The following is a 19,795-nucleotide window of genomic DNA, read 5'->3' as shown; positions in this document are numbered from 1 at the left end:
GCAAATATGAATGTCTAACATAGTTTAAAATAATAAGTATTGTACATTAAATAATGTTTAAAATTGTACAAAACACTTTTATAATTATCTCATTTGATTGCCACAAAAATCCTAATAATTAGTAGTCAAGACAAATATTATCATTATCATATTTATTTTGTTAACAACAAGATTTGAAATGAAGACTAGACTTGGGAACAAGATAAAATAATTTGAACCTGTTGTTTTTCAGCACTATTTTGATGGGTGGATATTTTGAACCCTAACTGTAACACATTGATACTCAATTCTCTACTTATGTACATAAATATTGTATCCTTATGGAAAATTGGTAAATTTTTATTTTTAAATAAATTTTCTTTTTAGAATAAATCCATTAAACCAATTTAATTCTGTGATCAACGTGTTATACACTATAGTTAAATAATTTTCTTATTTCCATTGTCATTTTTCATTTACTAAAAAGTTTTAATTTGGGATCATTTATTTGCCATGGAAATTTATGAGAATAATTTGATTACTAAATCAATTTTTATCAAAATCAAATTTTTAATGGTTATAATTTCTGATGCCTTGGTTTTGGTCATTATTCTACCAAGATGAATTTTCATCTTGGAATTTTCATCATTATATTGGATCTATAATACTATTTTACATAAATATTTCAATAAGATATTATTCTTCACCTACTTGTAATTGTTTTCATGTGCACTTATATCCTTCCTTGATTCTATTTTTTTGTGTCAATTGTTTGTTCACTTACTAGGGAAAATCAAGCTAAAATGGTAACATCAAAATAGCTTGCTTTGAGATGATTGCTATCTACATTTAAGTAATACTTATTGCAAAATCTGGAATAATACTCACTTTATAGAGAGAGGGGAAAAAAAAATGAACCAGGAAGGGATTTGGAGATCACTAAATTTTAAGCGTCATATGTGAGAATCTCTAGAAACCAATATTTCCTCAACAGATTATATTTTCTACATCATTGCACTTTCTTTATGTTATGAAGTAATGAGTGAAACCTACCCTTTCCAACCAACTGGCATTGGTTCAGAAGTCCTGAGTTGAATGAAGCAAGAAATCATTTCATTGCTATAAGGAATTTCAGCTGAAGAATTTAACATTGAAAAATTGATGGAATCAGATGGAATTTCAAAAGATGCTCATTTGAATTGCTTGCAAAATAATCTCTCAGTAACTACATTCAAATTTTGATACACCACCATTTAAATCATTTGAAGTCTTAGACTAGTTCCTTCACATATTCCAATGTAATAATTTCATGGCTTTTAAAAAATACCTCTAATTTTTTAGCAACATTAATGACTTATTTGTATTTAGCACATGGAGAGATTAAGGCATTAAGATAATTACTGCCTGTGACATTGTGAGAAAATAAAAAAGCCTTACTTAGAAAGACAATAACTTGAAGTTTAAGAGCATAGGTTTTACAGTCAAATAGATCTTTATTCAAGTGCTTTGTTTGCCATATACTGGTAGGAACTGGTAGGAACTCTCTCTTAAGACCCCAATTTCCCCATTAATGAAGATAATCATAGCTCCTACTTCATTGATTCTTATGAGGATTAAGTAAGATAATGTATACAGAGCATTCAAGCTAATGCAAGCAGTATATCAGATATTTAATAAATGATATTTAACTGAAAATTACAGTAATGTATATTCTAAATGTTTTAAAATGTTTCAAGCACTTCTGAGACATTAACTTGACACTGAATTGTATGTCTTTGATATTATCATAAGCACTGCTTCCTATCAATATAAACATGGCCTGTAGAATCAAGCCAATGGTGCTATAAAATACCACTTTCGTACATGTTACTATATATATAATTTTAAAAATATTCTTGTAAAAGGAGACTATGGAGATTTTTATGCAGATACATTCTGGTAGAACGGATTTCATTTATTTATTTATTTATTTTTGGCTGAACTGAGTCTTCCACTACGTGCGGGCTTTCACTAGTTGCAGCGAGTGGGGGCTGCTCTCTAGTTGTGGAGTTGGACTTCTCATTGTGGCGACCTCTCTCATTGCAGAGCACAGGCTCTAGGCACACAGACTTAGGTGCTCCTTGGCATGTGGGATCTTCCCAGACAGGGATTAAACCACAGCTCCTGCATTGCAAGGTGGAAGCTCCCTGATTTCATATTTTAACTCTAGTGAGTGATACCAAATATTTCCTACATTGTATTTTAAATTGATTGATTTTCAAATTATCATTCTAAACTGTATATAAGATATTTAAAGTAAACATTTTGACATTCATTTTTCTAAACTACAGCATGTATATTATCTGTATAGGTCTTTAGAAAATGTTTTGCTGTTTTTTAAGTGAAATGAATAGTTGAACACTGTTGCCTAGAGTAAATTTTCAGTTCCACAATATAGTACAGAATATTTCTTAGCCTTGATATACATGGAGAATTATTTTAACATCAAGATAAAATAATTAAGATAACTATTGAAGAAAAAATTTAAGACTTTACAAGAATCAACTTAATCTTACAGTTTCAATATTAATTCATTGTTCTCTTGAAGAATTATAAAAGGATATTAGATTTAAAGCTAAAAATAGGAAGCTCTGGGTTTTTAATTATTCCTTGAAATGTAATTAAGTTGTCATAAAAGTCCAATCTTACCTCAGTTGGCAATGAAATAGTATCCATCGTTAATAAGTATATTTTTAAAAAACATTTTTCTCAAAGTGATAAAGAAGAGATATTATAAACAAGAGGAAAAATAAACTACTGAGATAGACAATTATATTTGAAACAATAATTTCAAATTATAGGGAAGCCTCATTGATATATACAACCCTTGGAAAAACCAATGTGAATTAACAAAAACTATAGACTCTAATAAAAAAATGCAGATATATTACTTTCAAATTCACACTGTAAATTTAGCTGCTAATAAAAGCACTTGTAAGTAAGAGATTTTCATTGCGTGCTTTAATAAATAGGTGGGAATCATTTAAAATTAGTTAGACCCATTTGTATCACACAATGTGTTAAAATCTTTAAGAACAGCTTGGTTAAAAGCCTCAAGCAACCTTGTTTACACTATTAGCAAATCTTGCTTCATAGATCATACAAAAGTAAATTTCAGCCTAGCCTAGTTCAAATTATCATAAATTCTGAATTACATTCAGCATTTTAAAGCTGGAAGGGACCTCAGAGATCTCCTAGTAAAGTCTATAATAATAAGATTTTCTTGGCTGTTCCATCTAAAATACAAGCCATATGTATAAACAAATTCTAAACATTGTTGACTATTTTCAAAAGTGTTACTGACACTGCATTGTTACTTCAATATGGTATATCTTTTCAAACTTATCAGTAATTTCAACATGTTATTCAGGGGTGTTTTGTCTAGGCGATTTTAAATTATTAGCAGTGTTTTACCGTTGTTTCTATTATTTGTCTTAGCTTTTGTTTTCTTGTCCCACTCCGGTCTAGAAAGTCCAGGAGTAACAGTCTTCACCCTAACAGTTTGAATAGACACAATATGCAAATAATATAGCCAACCATTTTAAGAAGTTGTAAAAAAGTCAAAACAGAACTATTACACTGATCTGAAATCACTAGTGCTGGGAGCCACCATGTGGCTTTCTACACACATGAGAGAAAGCTTATAATTTCACTCCTGTACTCTGTTCTGCTTAGGTGTATTTTATATTGTAAGAAAATCAGAGAAACCTGTACATGCAATATTGCTAAACAATACACTACAATTCCTAAGATATTTCTTCTTTTCTTGCCAGACTCCCTAACTATGTGAGACTTTTCTGGAACTGACAGGAAAATTGTCAAAATTTGCCATCACTTCTAGGAGGAAAAATTGGGGGTTTTGACCTTCAATCACCACCTGTCCAGTTACCCTGCTTCTCAATATAACCTACTTTATGCATACAAGCAATAAAGATGTACTGAGCATGAAATAGGTGCCCAGCACATGCTAGGTTGCCAAAAGGAATGCAAAAGAAATGTTAGACACAGTTTCTGACCTCAAAGAGGTTTTGTGCCTTACGGAGAAAAACACAGTTTTGTGAAGCAGATAAATTACAATGTATAATAGGGTGAGTTAATTGCTAGAGGAGTGGTATGATTAATGTTACAAGAAAGGGGAGATCAGGGCTTCCTTGATGGCTAAGTGGTAAAAATCCTAAAGGAAATCAGTCCTGAATATTCATTGGAAGGACTGACACTGAAGTTGAAGCTCCAATACTTTGCCCATCTGATGTGAAGAACTGACTTACTGGAAAAGACTGGGGAAGATTGAAGGCAGGAGAAGAGGACGACAGAGGATGAGATGGTTGGATGGCATCACTGACTTGAGGGACGTGAGTTTGAGCATGCTCTGGGAATTGGTGAAGGCAGGGAAGCCTGGCGTGCTGTAGTCCATGGGGTCTCAAAGAGTCGGATGCAACTGAGTGACTCAACTTAAGTAGTAAAGAATCTGCCTGCCAATGCAGAAGACATGGGTTTGATCCTTCATCTGGTAAGATCCCACATGCTGTAGGACAACTAAGCCCATGTGCCATGACTATTTGAGCCTGTGCTCTAGAGCCCAGGAGCTGCAACTACTGAAGCCGAAGCACCCTAGAGCCTGAACTCTGCATCAAGAGAAGCCACTGCAATGAAAAACCCATGCACCACAACGAGAGGGTAGACTCTGCTTGCTGTGACAAGAGAAAAGCCCACACAGCAATGAAAACCCAGCAGAGTCAAAAATAAATAAAATTATTTTTAAGAAAGAAAATGGAGGAGAAAGAAAATTCCCCAAATCATTAAAAAAAATAAAGACATTGGCATGGACTCAATGTCATGACAGTGCCTTTAAGAAGATAAATCTAGATCTGGACTTACTAGAATAGGTAGGATTTTCTGTACGGTGGAAATAATATCAGGCTATCCAAATGTAAAGAATTTCTAAATGTACGAAAGACAAGAAAATAATTCTTAAAATGCAAAAATGAATACTCTCTGCTGTTAAATGTAAATTTTAAATTAAAGATTCACTTTTCATGTGTTTGTTAGCCATCTGTATGTCTTCTTTGGAGAAATGTCTGTTTAGTTCTTTGGCCCATTTTTTGATTGGGTCATTTATTTTTCTGGAATTGAGCTGCAGGAGTTGCTTGTATATTTTTGAGATTAATCCTTTGTCTGTTTCTTCATTTGCTATTATTTTCTCCCAATCTGAGGGCTGTCTTTTCACCTTACTTATAGTTTCCTTTGTAGTGCAAAAGCTTTTAAGTTTCATTAGGTCCCATTTGTTTAGTTTTGCTTTTATTTCCAACATTCTGGGAGGTGGGTCATAGAGGATCTTGCCGTGATTTATGTCGGAGAGTGTTTTGCCTATGTTCTCCTCTAGGAGTTTTATAGTTTCTGGTCTTACATTTAGATCTTTAATCCATTTTGAGTTTATTTTTGTGTATGGTGTTAGAAAGTGTTCCAGTTTCATTCTTTTACAAGTGGTTGACCAGTTATCCCAGCACCACTTGTTAAAGAGGTTGTCTTTTTTCCATTGTATATCCTTGCCTCCTTTGTCAAAGATAAGGTGTCCATAGGTCCATGGATTTATCTCTGGGCTTTCTATTCTGTTCCATTGATCTATATTTCTGTCTTTGTGCCAGTACCATACTGTCTTGATGACTGTGGCTTTGTAGTAGAGTCTGAAGTCAGGCAACATCACTCATTATTAGAGAAATGCAAATCAAAACCACAATGAGGTACCATTACACACCAGTCAGGATGGCTGCTATCCAAAAGTCTACAAGCAATAAATGCTGGAGAGGGTGTGGAGAAAAGGGAACCCTCTTACACTGTTGGTGGGAATGCAAACTAGTACAGCCGCTATGGAAAACAGTGTGGAGATTCCTTAAAAAACTGGAAATAGACCTGCCATATGACCCAGCAATCCCACTTCTGGGCATACACACTGAGGAAACCAGATCTGAAAGAGACACGTGCACCCCAATGTTCATCGCAGCACTGTTTATAATAGCCAGGACATGGAAGCAACCTAGATGCCCATCAGCAGATGAATGGATAAGGAAGCTGTGGTACATATACACCATGGAATATTACTCAGCCGTTAAAAAGAATTCATTTGAATCAGTCCTAATGAGATGGATGAAACTGGAGCCCCTTATACAGAGTGAAGTAAGCCAGAAAGATAAAGAACATTACAGCATACTAACACATATATATGGAATTTAGAAGATGGTAATGATAACCCTATATGCAAAACAGAAAAAGAGACACAGAAATACAGAACAGACTTTTGAACTCTGTGGGAGAATGTGAGGGTGGGATATTTCAAAAGAACAGCGTGTATACTATTTATGGTGAAACAGATCACCAGCCCAGGTGGGATGCATGAGACAAGTGCTCGGGCCTGGTGCACTGGGAAGACCCAGAGGAATCGGGTGGAGAGGGAGGTGGGAGGGGGGATCAGGATAGGGAATACGTGTAAATCTATGGCTGATTCATATCAATGTATGACAAAAAATAAAAAAAAAATAAAAAAAAAAAGATTCACTTTTTCAGTTGTATCAAGTACATTTCATGTGCTAAATAGTCACATATAGCTAGTGGCTGGAGTACTAGATGGTTTTGCAAATTGAGAATATTTCTATCATCCTAGAAATTTCCATAGGACAGCTTTGTGTAATAGTTCATAGCAAGATCAACCTGTAAGAGGTGGCAGGCTCAGGGTGAAAAGGAGACTCAGCTCATGTCTCAGAAAACTTACTTGGAGAGTCAGTGACCAAAGGCAGAAAATGATTCCTGTTCCGTGTGGTTTCCCAGATAAATGTGAAGATAAACCTCTACTCATCATTGACCATGAAAAGAAACATGTTCAAGACTTCAAGCCTTTTCATAATGAAAGAAAAAAAGAGATGTGACAATTAAATGCAATGCATGATCCTGGATTGTATCCTTAATGGGGACAGGAAGGATCTTAATGAGATAATTGATGAATTTTGGACTGTGGATTCATGATGTCTCTAGTGTAGTTTCAAATATTTGAAGGAAAATATGCATATGTGTATAAATATAGAGATGGAAGAGAATGATAAAGTAAATGGGGAAACATATAAGTAACTGCTGAATTTAGGTATAAGTTCTTGTACTATTTTAGCAACTTTTCAAAATTTTGAAATTATAGCAAAGTTAACTTTTAAATTTTACTTAAACCTAAGAGTCATCACATTTCTCTCCAAAAAATTTAATGCTGGGCTATTATCTGACTCAGAGTAATCAAAACAATAGATGTATAAAAAAAAAATAAAGTAGTTTGGAATCTATCATACCAACTGGGAATTAGAAAAGTGATTTTTCAGACATGAATATCTTTATGGAGGATAACCATATACCTCAGAGTTAAACAATATAGGTTAAACTAATTATAAATATTGACATTCCTAGTGGCTCAGTGGTAAAGACCCTATCTGCCAATGCAGGAGATGTAGGTTCGATCCCTGGGTTGGGAAATCCCCTGGAGAAGGAAATGGCTACCTACTCCAGTATTCTTGTTGGGAAAACCCCAGGGACAGAGGAACCTGGCAGGCTACAGTCCATGAGGTCATAAAAGAGTCAGACATGACTTAGCGACTAAACAACAGCTGTCAGTACTAATGACATAAACATTATTTATTTTTTGCTGAAATAAAACTAAGAAAAAATATAAAGTTTCATTTTCTGAAAATCCATGAAGCAGTCATAAATTAGACAAGTAATGGAGTATTTTATTTAAAGTCAGAAGATACAAATTCAATTCTTACTAACTGTGGGATTCTGAGAGGATCACTTTACCTTCCTAACAGTGTCCTAATCTAAAACAAATCTATTCACCATATAGACCTCATTAAAAAGGAAGAGTTAGTTTGAAAAAGGCCAATCTATTGTCTTACATATAGAAACAAAAAGTTTGTCAAGCGTAATATCTCAGCCATGTAAATATATTTTTTAGCCATCTCTCAAGTCCTAATTAGTTGCTAGGTCAGTGGACCTAAGAAAAGATTCCATCTGAACTGTGAGATGAAGAATGAGGCATGAGAAATATGTTTCCTAGAAATGGAAAAGAGGGGAGACTTGCAGAGAAACAAATGAAAAAATGTCTGGCTTACAGAATCATTCTACCAATGCCTTACATAAAAGAACTCCAGATATTCTGATATAAAAAGAGCAACAAAGAATCCTAACATTTTTTGCCATGAACTTCCCACTTTGGGATTTTTAATTCTGATTCTCTGAGATTGATTTGAAGCAACTTTTCAAGTAATTTGTTTTAAAGTTATGTAAATTATTTTTCTGACTACAAATGCATCTGAAACCATCCTTAAATGGCTTTTACATAAGAAAAGCCAAATTGTTTCAATGTGAAATCTTTAGGTCACAATAATTATCTTTTCAAAATTCTTAGATGTTTTTCATTGTCTTAGAATATTTACTTGTAGTGTCTGAAACTAGCTGGATATATTTTTCCTCAGTGGATAATGCTTTATTGTCCTTTTCCCTCACTGTTTGGATACTTGACAATTTTTAAATTATAATTAATTTATTTTGCAATTCAAAAAGTTTTCAGTATGAGTTTTCTAGGTCCTCTTTATTGTCTTATCTTCAGTTTAGTAAAGTCACTGAAATCTCCATATGCCAATTAATCAGTCAAGTTTTCTTCTATCATATCTTTATTTACTGTATCTGTTTCTCATGTTTTGGTTCCCTGGCAAGAACACTAATTAGTCAGATATAGACGCTCCATTTTAGGTCTTATTAACTATCATGTTTTCTTTCACAATTTTTATCTCTTTAGCCTTTTGTGTACATTCTAGGAGAGCTTCTCAAGCCCATATTCCACATCACTGATTCATACTTCTGTATTATTATTACTACGTTCAATGCTCTCAATACCTTTAAAAATGTGGACCTCAAACTTCCTGTTTTACATTTAACATTTGTTGAAATTCTTTCACTTAAATATATCCCATTTTTATTTCATTCTGTTCTTTAGTGCCTGCCGTTCCTGCTTCAATGAGGCTCACTGTTCTTATATTTTATTGAGTAGAGCCAAAATTTTCAGAATGTTCTCTTGATTCTTACAAGATATCACTTTTAGAAACATATTCTTTCTCTGAGCCTTCAAGTTGGTAATTCTTTTCCCTTATTCCATGGTATTTCATTGTTCTTGTTACATATTGTTTTGCTTTTTTCTTCTCTTTACAAACTATCCAATGGGGCACTTTATAAACTCTGTGAGTCTTGTAATATAGAATGGATGAATCACCTTAAGTCACAATCTCTAATGAATTGGTGACAACAAAATCTCCTTCTCAGATTCACACCCAGAAAGGAAGTATATGTGCCAGATTGCCATATGATTCTTAGCTCCTAGCAGTCATTCACTCTATTGAGGTGACCACTTCTATTTTTTCTCTTCACATCTCATGAGGATGAGATGGTTGGATGGCATCACTGACTCAATGGACATGAGTCTGAGCAAGCTCCAGGAGATGGTGAAGGACAGGGAAGCCTGGCGTGCTGTAGTCCATGAGGTTGCAAAGAGTCAGACATGACTGAGAAACTGTATTTTACCTCTGGTGTGTTCTTCTGAAACTTTGAGAAGGTGTAATAGACAACAAACTAAAAGTCCATCCATCCACTGTTTCTGAATATTCCTGTCACCATCTGCCCACCTTTGCAGTGAGCAGTCAGTGGTCCCTCTGCATACCGTCTGCTCAGCTGTTCCTGAAAGATGTTCCTGAATAGTGAGAAAGGTGGCAACAGGGAAATTGGGAGAAGTCTGAGAATAGACCTAAAAATACTTCAGAATCAACACCTGGATAGTCTTTTTATGGTTTACTATATACCCTGAATATAGACCCAGGAAAATAACATAAAGAAACTATCAATAAAATATGTCTTCCTATCACTTTTAAGTATTCCCTTTGTCTTGAGAGAAACCTGAGAATAACAAGAAAACTGACCCACCATTGGTTAGCAGAAGTTCCTCCCCGATTCAAGTCTTAGGCTCTTTGAGACTTCATTCAATGATTTATCTTTTTAGTGTTTTCTAAGTATTTTAAGGCATAACTGGCCAAAGTTACATATTAGGACTGTTTTAAATAAGTTATTCAAGATGTTCTTTCACTACTAATTAGCCTCTTAAAGATATTACTTTCAACTGATAGTAATAAATATCATCTGCCTAAATAGTATTACCACTATAAACCTTCCAAAACACTCAGTATTTCTGTGCATCACAGGAAATTGTTGCTATTCTTGTTGGTGTTGAAAATTCCACTGATCTCCGTCTTTCATCTCGTTTTTACCTGTCTCACAAAAGTAGTAATTTTAAGAAATAATTTTATTCAAATCTATTATTGTTTGAGCCTTTCTAGTCATTCATTATTTTTCTATGTGGTTATTTATGCAGTAAACACTTATTAGGTAGTTACTGAAGGAGAAGTCCTCAGAGGATGAAATGGCTGGATGACATGACCGATGCAACGGACATGGACTTAGGGAAATGGTGAGGGACAGGGAGGCCCGGTGTGCTGCAGTCCATGGCTAGGGAACAACAACAACAATGTGGACTAGGCACTTTGAGAGTCCCTGAAAATATGGATATACAGGTTCTGCCTCCAAGAACTTATGATGTAATCATGAAGACAATAGTGAAACAAATCCATATACTATGCTGTAATGAATCTTTCTGAAGGTATCCATAGCATGAAAAATATCTGAATACGAGTATCAAGTAGCATCTGATATTAATATGTTTAAATAGTTATTTTTATCAATTACTTAGATTCAAAGTTTCATTTTAAACATTGTCCTTGGGACTGTGACTTCTTTGTTTAATTCAAATCATTGTAATCAGCATTTAGTAAATGTCAACTGTGAGCCAGACACTTCACTTGGTACTGTTTGGAATGCAAAGCTAGTTAGGGCAAAATTTAAATCCTAGTTTCTTAGTCCATTCGGGGTGCTTTAACAAAATACCACAGACTGAGTGGCTTATAAACAACAGAAATTTATTTCTGGGGTCTGGAAGTTCAAGTTCAAGGTGCCAGCATGGTCATGTTTTCTTGAGAATCCTCTTCCTGGTGCTTCTAGCTGTGCCTTCTTACTCAGTCCTTACATGGTGGAAGACGCAAAAGATTTCTGTAGAGTCTCTTCTATGAGAACACTAATTCCATTCATGAAGGATCCACCCTCCTGACCTCTCAAAGACCCCCGCTCCTAATACCATTACATTAGGCATTAGGATTTCAAGACTTTGGTGGGACATAAATACACAGACTATAGCAAGCAGGGACTACAGACTGACTATAATTAACTTTCATTAAAGAACACAAATGTATGGCAGAAACAACCACAATATTGTAAAGTAATTAGCCTCCAATTTAAATAAATAAATTTAATAATTAAAAAAAAGAACACAAAGTGTTATAGAGGGTTAAAGAGCAGATTACAATAAGAATGACCCTTCATCAAAGAGTAAAACATTGAGCTAGGCCATACTGAATATGAACGTAACTGTTAACCATTTATTGAGAAGTTTCTATATGCTAGTTACTATAGCATATAATGTTTCCTGTACATTATCTCTAATCTTGTAAAATGGGACTATTTTTAACATTACGTTTTCTGTATCAGTTCAGAGAGCCTAACAAATGGAATGACATGCCCTGAAATTTTGCTTGAAAATCTGAATACCCATTTCTTGGGGGCGGGGTGTGGGGGAGGTTAAATGGGAGACATTTAGGCAATTGAATTCTAAAAGAAAGACAGGAAAGACCATGATCTGAATTAAATGTAGTACCTTTGGCAGATTTCATCCCCTGTCTACTTGGCTCATAGCCACATATAGATGTAAACTTTGCAACCAGTGTGCAGACTCGAAAAGAAATACTTTGAGGATTATAAATTGTCATCCTCTTTTGAATTATATATATCATACCTCTAAAAGAATTCAACCAAGATAAACATATTAAGTTTGTCTCTGAAATGTGAAGAGGTGGCAAATGCTTTCCACATAAAAATTAAATATTGCTTAAAAAAAAAAAAATCTTATTATCAGATTGAAGAGGTATTAGCAATGGTCAAGGCTGTGGTTGGCTCAGTTTCCTAAAACATGCTATCATTTTAAAGCCTCAGATAAGTTTTCTCTTAGCAGTGGCTGATGATTCTGTTCAACACCTGGAAAACTGAAACACAAATGTGCAATTGTGAAGGAGAAATTTGATCTAGGAAACCAAACTTACAAAACTGGTAGTTGAGGGTTGATTGCTTAGCTTGTAATCCATAAGAACAGAACAAGTTTATTGTGATATTTATATAGGTAAAAAATTAGCAAATATTTTGGAAAATCATTTAGAATATTGGCAACATTTAAAGTTTAATTTTGTCACGCAACTTCAGCTGAGAACACACTGATGCTATGGATTCATTCAGAAGAAAAGTGTCAAGCCTGTGTTGATTTTTGGGGGGAGGTGGGGCGGGAAGGGGTGGGATGATTTCTGTCATATAAACTAAAATATCTCCTATTACAATTCTATTTCTTCTTAAGTTTATTACCCACCCTAGATCACTCTAAATGAAAATTCATATCCATTTCTTTCTAGAGGTATCATTTGTCCTTTTTAAAAAACATTTTTTTCATGAAAAAAAATCATCAGCGGATTATAGCTTGGTGTGGTTGTTTAACAGTTAAATAAATTAGGAAAGGACATTTAAAATACTGCATTTCCACCCCCACTCCCCCCAAGCTGCTTGGAGGAACATGAAAGTGGAGTGTACTACTTTGTTCGGGAAGTGATTTTGTTTTCAAATGATGAAAATTTTCTCTCACATGAGTACTTACAACATGATACTCATTTTGTTTTAGATTCTACTGAAAATAAACTCTGAAAAATTATAAAAATAATCTTGGAGCCTCATTTTAGTTTATTCTCTTCATCTTATTGAAGTATTGAAAATTAGACTATTTGGTTTCACTTTCTGCTTCCTTTGAATTAGAAGGAGGGTATTTTGCCATTTCTACTCTGTGAGGGAACTGCTAACACCATTAATCTCTTTAAGGATTATTCTTCTCTCCAATTTGTTTACAAAATGGTAAAATAAACTAAACACTGTTATTAAAGCTCCTCTGTTCTTATCGGGTTAAACTTACGAGCTCTAAATTTAGTGATATTTTAAAAGCAGAGGCTGTGTTTCCCTTAAAAAGACATTGATACTCTGATCAAAAAAAAAGTAATGACATTCTTCTTAAGAATCTTTTTTATTTAACATAGTGAAATTTGTAAGTCAAGCACTAGTTCAACATAAGATAAAGTTGTTTAATCAATCATGGCAACTTTTTGTTAAGATCCGAATCCCTTCAGTCTGTTCATGGAAGCTCAATAGTTATTTTCAGGCAACACACTGATATATCTGAGATAGCAATGCAATATTTTGGATATATTTTGGAAAAAGAAATGTTAAATTAGGTAAAATCTTAGATCAATTATCCCTGAAACTAATCTACCCCTTATGCAGTTATGTGTGCAAGTGAATAGAAATAGGCATCTTTGCCAATAATTGCAGAGACAGGGAGAGAAGAAACTGAAAAATATCTCTTAGAGTCATTGGAGAATTTTTCCTAAACATTAAAAAGCCCTATAAAACAGTATTGAGAATCGAATGATGCCGGGTTCAAAGTGTTCAATTTCAAAACCCTCAAAAAAGACAAATATTAACTCTCTTTCTTAGGATACCAGGCCACATTTTCTTTTTAAACAGTAAGAGTGATCTTGTTCCTGGAATTATTTAAGCTACATATTTCTTTAGCACTCACAAAATGAAAGAGAATCTTGGTCACCTGTGAGTGTGAAATTAGTCCAAAGGAAAGCCCGGATGGACTGTGTGAAACCCCAGTCCAAAGAGACAGTGAAAGGAGAAACCAGAACCCAGGGGTTTGCCAAATTGAAATATGGCTTCTCTCAAACTTTGTGTTTGCTTTTGGCCTTGGGCTTTTATTCAGTTAAACATTCAAATTCCTAGGAAAAAAAAAAAAAAAGACGGCTCACTCCAGTTCTGCACCTCAGTCCTTTGGGGGTTAAAAAAAAGATGAATGTAGCTATGAACTCTGTTCATCTTCAAACTAATGGACTCACTCTCCCTCCCCCATCACTCTCCTGCCCCCCTCCTCATCACACCCTTTGTCCACTTTTATGAATTAAAACATGCACACACACTTGCACACACAGGGAATCCTGCCCATTAATTAAAGGACTTGTCAGCCCCAATCCTAGATTCTTACCGTGCAGGAAATGTCTCTCCTTTTAAGTGCAAAACCATAACATTACCATTTCCCCAAGTGCTCCCTGTTTTAGGCTGCTTTCCTAATTAGAGAGATGATAACAGCCCTGCTGATTGGCATTATAAAAGCACTAGTTTGGCTTCATCTGTCCCAGGTGTGCTGTGTAATTTTTTTCTTCTCACCGTTTCAGAGCACTACCTCTCTCCTTCATTGTTCCTTAAAGTTTTCATCTGAGGAATTAATACAGATAAAAAGACATTAGAAAAGAAGCACCACTGCCAGAGCTCATCACCGAAACCTTTTATCAAAAGTACAAACTATACAAGTTAGAGGGTTTTTTTTTTCCCTCACCCTTTTGTTTCTGAGGGTTAAGGGGGTGGAGGGGGAGTAGCGTGGAAAGGAGAGGAGAGCAGAGACTGGGGGGAAAAACACAGCTCTGTCAATGGGCTGAACGCGCCATTAAAACTGGCGTGACTACAAAGGTTAGGGCAGATCTAACTGTCAATACAGCGAGTGGAGTGGAGTCCGGTGAGGGGGAGCTTTGGTGAGAGAGAGATACTTTGATATTTTGGAATGTTAGAAGGGTGAATGTGAAAAATTGGAGGTTGGGGATCTAATTACCCAACCATAATTGGGGGCTAGGGAATAAGTTGCAGTCCTCTCAACTCACCGCAGATCAATTATGTTAAGAGAACATCTGTAAGTAGAACTTAATGAGGTCCATTAGAGCAACATGTACAGCCTCCTCTAACAGTACTTGTCAGCTTCTTGGATGAGCTGAAGGAAGATGCTAACTAGGGACCTGGCGAGGTGTTTAAATACTGGAGGAGCGGCGCTGGCCCAGTCAGGTTTTGTATGCAGTTCGGGAAGAAAGTGGGAAAGAGAGAGAAGCACCTAAGAAAGACAGGGAGGCAGAGGCTTCTTGTCATTTGTATGGCTGAATTTCGAAGAGCGATGGTCGGAGTGTGTGTGGTGGGGGTATTAGCCACTCCATCCTTCCCCTGACTGAGACCTTGTACGACACCTGGACCTTCAGGGTGGGTTCTCCTTGGCCTCCTCCCCCCTCACAACCTGTCTGCTGCCCTTAAAAAAAAGAGAGAGAGACGGCAATCCAACACAAACATCTTTGGGACGCCACAGCAATCGTTATTGAACACCCGAACACAAAAGTAATCTGTGAGGTGTGTTTTAAAGAAAGAGACAAGCTGAAAACTTGAAGACGTATTTAGAAATAGAGATACAAATAGATATACTATTTTCTGGTGGGAGATCTCCTTTGAGCCAAGGTAAGTAGTATATATATATATAATCACCCCCTCAGCACCCCCTTCATCCTGTCATTCCTCTCCCTTTCTCCCCCCCATAAGAGTATCACAATATAAGTCCCCTGAAAAAGACAGTCTGCCTTTTTTTTTTTCCATTAATAAGGGTTGGGGTTGGGGTAGATTAAGTAAATTCTCTCATCAAATGTAGGATGAGCTGCAGAAACAGGGCAGAGGCAAAAGGTAATCGGACCAAGAAGATCTGGCTCTTTATGGCAATCCTTTTGCAAAGATTTCCGAAGGATCTGTAATTAAACTGGGTAGTTTACTCTCAGGAAATGAAGAAACTGCTTGCCTGGCTGGATCCAACCTTTAGCTTGGCTGAGTAAACAAAAGCACAAATTCTTCTTTCACTTTTTCTCTCTTGCGGGAGGGGCGAGACTTTGGGGTTGGGGGGGGTAGCCGGGAAAACAGGGGGTTTGCTGAGGGTTAATGGTGTTTTTCGCAAAGTGTCAGCAGAAGATGATTAAATTCCACCTCTTGTTCACCAGATCACTTTGTGTGCACTTGTATATTTCATTGTCGGCAACCGCTGATGATCACATCTGTGCAGTACATTAAGTGGCAAGCCTCTTCATCTGCACGGGGTTTTTCTGATGATTTTTTTTCTGTGAATAATTCATATGATTATGAAGAGAAAAACTGCTATTTTCTGTCTCTCTCTTCTGTAGCACAGATTAAAAAAAAAATCTTGCTGTAAATTGCGTGATTGGGGAGATAGCCTGCTTTCAAATAATTTAATTCATGACAAAACCTAATTACTGTCAGGTAATACCCTGTCAGCTTTAATGCATTTCATCAGTCATAATGAAAAGAAGAGCATTTTATGACCCATCTAATTATCATTACATTTTAGGGGAAAATGAATGGCATGGAGCTGAATGTTAACTATTCCATTTTATTCCTTTACACATGTGGTTTGGCATATTATTCACTAAGTTCCTCTCTCTCTCTCTTCCTTGCTTGCCAGTACAAGTGTGGGGGAGATGGTAAAACTGAGAGGAAAAGAAAGATTAGGGGAAAAGGAGGGGGTGGGAAATGCAATTAGAGATCTGGGTGTTTGTCCCTTAAAAAAAAAAATAAGGTGACAAAGTGGTTAATGTCTTTGCAGGTTGGTGTTGATATCGCGAATCTTACTGCCACAGTCCAAATAGAGTACTAATTACTGCGAATGATGTCACCGTAGGCAGAGGAATAATCCCATCATTTAATTAGTTGAATGATTTAAACAAAGATTTGCATAGATGCACTAATCAGTTGCCATGAATTACTGAGCAGCAGTTGCCAGCGAGGGGTAACAGATCATACAGTTGGAGGGAAAAAAAATCTCATCTCCTTGAACATAATTAATTTAATTGTCCTCATTAGCTGTACCATTTGTTTTGATTTTATTTCTCCCTTTCCCCACACATACTTCTCCCTCCCTTCCTCTTTTCTTCTTCTCAGTGCATTGGCTGAGAGGGAGAGCACATGAAATACAGACACACACATTCACACACATACACACACACACACACACTGGGGTGTTTTCAGAGTGGCTTGGAGCAGAGAGGTGGGGTAGACCAGCAGGAGCAGTGTGAATGGGTGAGGTGCATGTATGTCTGCTTACACGGGCCAGAAAAACCAAACTTAAGAGATCTGTCTGTGTGCAGAACAAATCCACTGAAGGGGTCCTTGTTAATCTGCCGTTTGTGACTTTCGGTATTTTTCAGGTTAGTTCTGCGTTTTGTTGCCTTTTAGAGGGAGAAGAAAGCAAACTCCAAGCTATTTTCTTATGAGTCTTTTATAAAAGAGAAGGGATAAAAATAAGTTATCAATGTTGAGACATTATTCTCTATGAAGGGGAGCATAATTTAGCCTGAATATTTACAGGGGTGGGGGGTGCATTGATTGTTTTTCAAGCTAGAACTAGAATAAAACTGATGGTGCTGAGAAGAAAAAAAAAGTTTTGTGGAGTTCAACAATTAAGTCTTTCTTGGCCCTTAAAACATTTCAGCCAGTGTCATTCAAATCTGGGCTATTTTTAAGCTTGACCTTTGACAGGGCTTTTTAAAATCTGGTGGGGATGCTATGATAGCTGCCAAAAAAAAAAAAAAAAAAGGATGACTTTGAAGTTGGAAAACTTAGAAAAATAATAAGATATTTTAAAGCTGGCATGCAAAGTAAAGAGAAGAGGCTGGGGGAGAAGAGGACCTTTTTCAAGGAGAAAAAGAAATCTTTCCAGGCCTCTAAAACCAGTCTATGAAGACCAGGCAGTGATGGTGAAGACACTCTTTTGACCAAGTTAGTTGAAAATCAAGTTTCTAGGTGCTCTTGGGTGTTTTTCATTCTACCCTGTGAGTTTTAAATTGTGAGGAATTCAAGTAATTGCAGGAAGTGTTCTGTGAGGGTGCAAAGGGTTTCAGTATCAGTTAGGGCGGAACAAGTTCACAGTTTGGTTCTTAGGCCACAGGAGAAGAGGGGAGCGTGGCATCTCTGGAGCCGGCTGGTGTGGCAGACCTGTCCTGCGTTGCAGCGACTTTGGAGCGACTTTCATGAACAGAAGTCAGATAACCGGGCGACTGCAGCCACCCCCAGACGTTTCTCCAAGGGGAGGGTTGCTCGCTCTCCCAGTGTATTCTGCTAGCAGTTTGATTCCCTGGCTTTTATTTTAATTTCCATAATTGGCAGCTTCAGAACTGGCTTTGGAAGACAGTTTGCTTTCAACGTGGCCACCTATTCCAAAAATGCCCCGGTTATTTTAGGATCCCTACCCTTTGCCTCCGGAGCTCTTTCGCAGGACTTCTTTTGGCCGGGACCGGGAGGTAGGGTCTGTCCTCCTCCCCCCAAGCCCTCCAAGTCGACTCCAGCCGAGGTCACAGACTGTGCGCCCCGGGCGGGGCGGGGGGCGGTGGTTGGGGGCGTGGGTCGTCCCCAGCGTTGGCGAGCAGCATATGCGTGGGGTGATGCTGACTGCAACTCGCAGGCTTGTAAATTTTCACCCTGGGAAATTAGCAACAAAGCCCGATCTGTCTTGTGGCTGCTTTGCACTTTCCGAGGGCGGCTGTTACTTGACTAAGCTGCAGAACAGGCACCCGAGAGCGAGCGAGGGAGCCAGCGAGAGAGGGAGGGAGAGAAGGAAAGCGAGAGGAGAGGGGAGGGGTGGGGGCGAGAGGTAAATAGTCTTAAATCGGAAGGGAGCTGCTTCTCTGTGGTCTTGACAAGCGCTGCCTGGGCTCCGCCGGCTCAGTAATAACTGAGTGACCTTTTCTTGGGCTGTATTAGGTCTGGCTGGGAAGGGATTGCATTTTGCAGCTGAGAGCCGGGGCTGCTTCAGCTCGGCTCCTCGCGTGCTGCCGGGGTAAGTTCTGTTGAGCCAGGACGGAAAGAGAGAGACAGCCTCGGACTGCAGTTGCCTAAAAGGAGGACACCTGTGGCTCAGATGCGGTCAACACCATTGCTCGGCGGATCCTGGAGGACCTCATTATTTTAAACTTAAAAAAAAAGAGAGAGAGAGATTCCTCCCTCCCCCTCCTTTTTTTTTTTTTTTCAAACAATGCTTCTTTTTGACCTTTCCCAAGGAGAAGAGCTACAAAGCAGCCACTGTGCTTTCTGAACGGCCTCCCCCTGTATCGCTTAATTGAGAAGGTAAGTGCAGCAACTGGGTGCACACGCGGCGGCTTATTTGTGGTTGTGTGTGTGTGTGTCTGCGGGTGCGCGCGTGCGTGTGCGGATGTGGGTTTTTTTTTTTTTCCTTCCCCATCCTCTCCTAATGAGGCATAAACTGGAGCTGCAGCCCGGCTCCGCACTGCAACTTTCACTCGGGCTGCAGCTCTGCTGAGACGGTTTTGTTTAAATCATGTGAGGCTTCATTATTTTTATGATGAGACATGAAATAGATGCGGGCGGAAGATGGGGCTGGAAGGCGGAGAGAGCCGAGCGGCTGCGGCGCGGAACGTCTCAACTACGACTCGAGTGGATAATAGTCAAAGTTCCCGAGCAACTGCCGCATTTACACCCCCAACCCCAGCCCCCCGACACCCGGGGAGACAGAGGCTGGGAGAGTTTGAGAGGAGATGCTCGCCCTGGCCCGGCCCGTAGGAAGGGAATTCAGTCCTAGGTGGGTTCCAGATACCCCCCGCCCTTTGACCTTAGT

At 37.6% G+C, this 19,795-nt stretch overlaps 1 protein-coding gene across 5 annotated transcripts in view; it reads left to right on the top strand.

The window, feature by feature from the left end:
- The first annotated feature begins 17,225 nt into the window (after positions 1-17,225).
- LMO3 (LIM domain only 3) overlaps positions 17,226-19,795 on the top strand; it is a 63,558-nt gene continuing 60,988 nt past the window's right edge. Inside the window, exons 1-2 of one of the 5 annotated variants that reach the window (XM_043882304.1) lie at positions 17,226-17,244; positions 19,221-19,287. The gene's annotated coding sequence lies outside the window, so the exon portion shown is untranslated. Of the gene's footprint in view, positions 17,245-17,302; positions 17,373-17,924; positions 17,944-18,140; positions 18,465-19,220; positions 19,288-19,556; positions 19,760-19,795 lie in introns of those variants that run through there. The other 4 variants (XM_043882303.1, XM_043882305.1, XM_043882301.1 and 1 more) reach the window with 4 other exon arrangements.

The sequence above is a fragment of the Cervus elaphus genome, chromosome 22, assembly GCF_910594005.1.
Source record: "Cervus elaphus chromosome 22, mCerEla1.1, whole genome shotgun sequence".
Lineage (NCBI taxonomy): Eukaryota > Metazoa > Chordata > Mammalia > Artiodactyla > Cervidae > Cervus > Cervus elaphus.
The sequence above is the reverse complement of the archived record's forward strand: the minus strand, read 5'-3'. Positions and strand labels throughout refer to the sequence as shown.